This window comes from Myotis lucifugus, unplaced genomic scaffold (assembly GCF_000147115.1).
Source record: "Myotis lucifugus unplaced genomic scaffold, Myoluc2.0 scaffold_122, whole genome shotgun sequence".
NCBI lineage: Eukaryota > Metazoa > Chordata > Mammalia > Chiroptera > Vespertilionidae > Myotis > Myotis lucifugus.
In genome coordinates, this window is record NW_005871170.1 from 500,186 (window position 1) to 505,582 (window position 5,397).

Here is a 5,397-nt window from a genome sequence, read left to right on the forward strand (position 1 = left end):
ACCTGAGGTTTCCAGGGCAGATAGACATCCTTAAGACTTGTCTCTGAGAGGTCAATCAAGACCCAGGAGAGACCTGTCCATGACTTCACTGGCACTCAACAGTCACTTTACTCTAGGTTTCACACGTGAACAGAGAAAAGATTGTCCACGAAGACTTGCCAAGCACAGATTCATCTATTTCAGGGCAGTCATGGATCTGGAACCCTCTTCCTAATTTGGGCAACATACATTTGGAGGAAAGAAAGCTGAGTCCAATGAATGTGGTCTCCGAGACTTTTTTCACTACTAAAATTAAACCCAGAACACTTAATTCTAACCATATGGCCAGCCCAAATTCTTAAAGTCTGTGGCCCAGTGTCATAGCCCTACAGTTGTCAGCCTACCTTCCCCATCCCAAGCACCTATTTTATTTATTTTTTAAATTATTTTTAATATGTTTTTATTGATTTCAAAGAGAGGGAGGAGGGGGTGGTGTTTCATCAATAATGAGAGAGAATTATTGATTGGCTGCCTCCTGCATACCCCCTATTGGGGTTCAAGCCCACAACTCAGGCATGTGCCCCAACCTCAAACCGTGACCTCCTGGTTCATGGGTAGAGGCTCAACCACTGAGCCACAGTGACCTGGCTCAAGTGCCTATTTTAGTTCAGATGCCTCTGCCCAGGAGGAAATTCTAGGTTAAGCTAAGAGTCTCAGTAAATGGTTCCCCCGTGAAGTTTTCTTCATACAAACTGGAAGATATTTTCAAGAAAGCATACCAACAACTCCATTCTTAGTCCATTCCCTTCCTCTGCTAAAACAGTTCCACTAGCTGCCCTTATTTTTTAAATTCCGTTTAAAACCTCAATCCAACCTCTTCTATACACACACACCATTCACTTATTTCTATGCTAGCACGTAAACAAAGACATAGTTCAGGCATCTAGGTTTAATTTTGGCAGTAGGACTGGCATTGAAGGAAATCGCTAGGATTGGCATTCATAATCTTGTGCGTGCGTGTGCATGCACGTGTGTGCGCACGCGCGCCAGGAAACCCTTTGCAGTCTGGTATTTCTGTCAACCCCTTTTCAAAATACTGTTTTTAAATGTATATGGTAAAATACACAAGATTAAAAAGAAAGCCACTTATAATGAAGTAAAGATTCAAAATATTAACCTTTGTGACAGTTATTTGTGTACTTCTTTACTGATACATTAAATAAAAAGATCTAGCAATTGGTCTAATAACAACTGTAATTTTTAAGCAGTGATGATCCTAAATGATATTTAGAGCTGTCAGAAACAACCATATAATAATACAAAAGCTATCTGTGATTCTTATTAGTAACAAAATCACAGTTGCTATTAAACTATGGTGTTTCTACATTTGAAATTGAAGAAAATGCTAAATTCTGTTAGCAGTTAGTGAAATGAAAAATGTAATTTTTCTCCATCTAAATTATGGACCCCTTAAATTTAACTTAAGAATCCATCTAAATCAGAGTTACACTAGATCATGTAACTTAGATAACTCTGACATTTCCACTTAATTCCAAAGTAGGAATAATTTGATGCTGTGTTTCAAAGTGGCCTAAGCCAATTTGGACAAGAACAACTCTTAAATTGTTTTTGGTGGAACTAATCACTAAATAGTTTCAGGTGAGTGTAAGTTATCTATACAACCTTATTACCAGATTATAATGAAAGTAAGGTTTATTCTATTCTAAATATGAAATATGTTAAGCAAACATTTACATGGATAAACCCCCAAATAATTACTATTACCTATTGTGTTAGCTCAATGAAACCCCATCTTTCTGCCTTTTTCAGATGTTCTGATCACCGCCTTGCATGAAACTTCCACTCCAGTTAGATGTTACAACATTTTGGAGGCATGGAACTGCCTGTGACTTTTATGTCAGCTTAGGAAATCAAGGACAGCCCCTAAGCCATGAAGTGGTTCTCAACCTTCCTAATCCTGCGACCCTTTAATACAGTTCCTCATGTTGTGGTGACCCCCAACCATAAAATTATTTTCGTTGTTACTTCATAACTGTAATTTTGCTACTGTTATGAATCGTAATGTAAATATCTGATGTGCAGGATGTATTTTCAGGGGTCGCAACCCACAGGTTGAGAACCGCTGCAAGGGATCAGCAGAGGGGCCAACCCTAAGAACATAGGCATTGTGCTACCCTGAATTCCTACATTCTGTCCATGCAAGTACATGCAACACTGCTAAAATATTTTAGGCAAGTCACATCTCTAGAATGATTTTTATTTTATCTAATCTAAGTACAGTTTTACCAGTGATCATGATGAATAACAAGTCATTAATTTCACTGAGCAAACCAAAGCCTGACCTTCATTTGCTGATTAGAAAATCGTCAGGAGTTCATCAACACCTGAAGATTAGCCTTTTTTATATGATATTTGGGGCCATCCTGGGAGTGTGGATTCTTGATTCAAGGAAATGAATGGTCCTAGAGTTGAAGCTTAAATTAACTACCATATACATGATATTGCACAGTGTGTGCCAAAATGTTTTAAAGTAAATTATTACAGGCACTGTAATAGTCCCTTGTTCAGCTTGAATACAGAAAGTTGTATATTTTTAAAGATTTTTATTGATTCTTAGAGAATGAGGAAGGGAGAATGAGTAAGAGAGAAACATTGATGTGTGAGAGTGAATCATCTATCTGCTGGCTTCTGCACGCGCCCCCTACCAGGGATCAAGTCCACAACTAGGGTACGTGCCTTGACTTGGAATTGAACCAGCAACCTTTAGGTGTGTGGGATGAAGCCCAACTGACTGAGCCACACCAGCCAGGGCTGCAAGTGTGATATTTTAATAAGATCCCTCCCCAAGGATTTCTGGATGCCTGACAGAATGCCCACATGTCTTCAGATCCACCATGTTGCCACCTCAGTTAAATATCACTGAATCTCTCTGAATTTTCTCTTATCACCCCTTGTCATCCCCTCTTCCATACAACTACCAACACTTTAAAAAACATTGAATTTCAGGATTGAAATGAGATACTTCTTTAACAAACTCTTTAGTTTCTATTAATTATCTTAAATTGTCTTGTTTAGTAAGATCTCTGATACATTAAAGTGTGAGTTGTTGATTTATTAGTTTAGTTGCATCCTTTCATTTTCTTTCAAGGAAGGAAGTTAAAAGGTTACAATAATTCCAGTTATTATTACAAAAGTCTAAACATATTTTTTCTATACAAGGTAACAGCAAACTTCATTAATCTTAAAGAGACTGGAAAATATATGCTAGAAGCTCTTGCAAGTTATTACAGTCTAATGCAGTTAATTTTATTCTCTGGGACAACTAATCTCTCAAAACATTTGCAGTGGTTAAATCCACTCCTTGCTAAAATCAAGGTCTTGAGGTAATTGATGTGCTAATAGACCTGCAATTATTTGAGGCTGTGCTTCCTCACAGAGATCAAGTCAAGGAATGGATAAAGTCCAAATAAAGTACCTATTTTGCAACAGGAGCTATGATAATTGCCAGGAGACAGACTGCTTATCAGTTGTGAGAGGTTTTCACCCTTCATTAATATGTAGTTCAGTTGGACATCAGAGAAACTGGCCCCCATGGGAATACTCTCTGAATCTCCCATTATCTCATTGGCTTGACCTACTTTTGTCTACGTTCACAGAAAGATCTGGCTTTTCACACATGGGCTTTCTAAACTATCAGCTAGCTCTGAACATGCATCCCCACAGCTCCATGCAGAGTTGACTACTGTAAATTTGGACGAATGTGTACATCAATAAAGTATCAGTTTAAATGTTCCAGACTAAATATTTTAGAAGTAGACAAAATAAATATTCCATTCTGAGGCTTGTGCCTCCATGTGTGTGCTGCGGTAGGCTCTCTGTCAGGGCTGCAGGTCTGTTTTCTTCAGGCATTTGGGAGAGCTACCCCTGTACTGCTGTCCACCAACTCCTGATTTCTCATACCTCAGGCTGAGTTCACTACTGAGTCTAAACGGATCCAATGAGAGACTGTGAGCAATGCTTTAAAAACTCCATGAGTGAAACAAGAGCTGTTTTCTTCTATCTAAACTGGACCTGATCCACGTGGTGGAAACTTAGAATAATTAGTTGAGACTAATCAATTTTATTTTGTCCTGGGCTTGTGAGAAAATGGGTTAAGTGGGGGGCAATGTTTTGTGGCCTCAGCTTTCTTTATCTTTGCCCTCATAAAGAATATTTCTGCCTCGGAGTTTATTGTGGAAGTTTATTAAAGATGATTTATTGTAAGTTTACTATGTGCCAGGCTCTGTGCTAAGTGCTTCCTTTACTCATACCATGTCATTTAATCCTTACAACATATAAGTATTATTATACTTACATCATATCTCAGTAAGTGCCATTTACCCCTATTTTACAGGTGAGAAATGTTAACTTTAAGGATCCCACATGTAAGAAGTAGCAGATCCCAGACCAAAACTAGAATAGTAATCAACTGTTGAATGAGAACATACTCAGATATGACCTGGGTTGTTTTGAATGACATTTAGCAAAGAACTAGCCATCAATCATTTTAACCAAGTTCACCTTTTGTTGTTGCACTTTAAGTATAATTTTGTCCTAGGAAATTCATAGTGAGTGATTGTGATTGCATTTTCCTCATCGACATGCCTCTGATACTCTTGTTGAAGATGTTAATCTTGTATAAAGCTGTCTTTGGAACTGATGATGCTGCCACATCCCATTCCTGCGGGAAATGGAAAGAGGTCATGCATAAAATAGAGCAAAATGTATTAGGGCCAAGTTAAACTGCTAAAAAGAATAATCACTCTAATAGATTTTTAAAATTATTTTAAATCCAGTTTTAATTACATAAGTTCATTTCAGAAGTCCTACTAATATAATGAGAAATTCATAAATTCTGTGCAAATTGAAAACAGATTATATTGTTTAATAAAATAATACTGTCTCTATATTATCATATATGTAATTGATGCATATATACATAAATTATCCACGTATATGTATAAAGTTTAATTTATCAGGGCTACTTAATTTCATCTTCAACCTAAGAATTTAGAATATATGTATTCCCATATGTTCTCATATCAATGATGATAAAACATAGCATTCTAAGGTTACAGAGTGCATTTTCTAAACAAAATTTGCTTCCTATTTTAGAAACTTGATGTCACCAAGGTATAATCATCAAATTTAGCTTCTGTATTGTTCTTTAAGATAAAAAACAAGAAGAAAGCTTTGTAAATGTGTAAATCCCAGAAAAATAATGAAAGAATCCCTGGCTCTTGCTTAGGATGTATTCTACATCTTATTTCAGATTGGTAGTAGGCAGGAGACTTCCCTTCAATCTTAGGTTGAAGCCAGAATTAAAAAGTGCACTGGGAAAAAATAACTCTGGTTTCT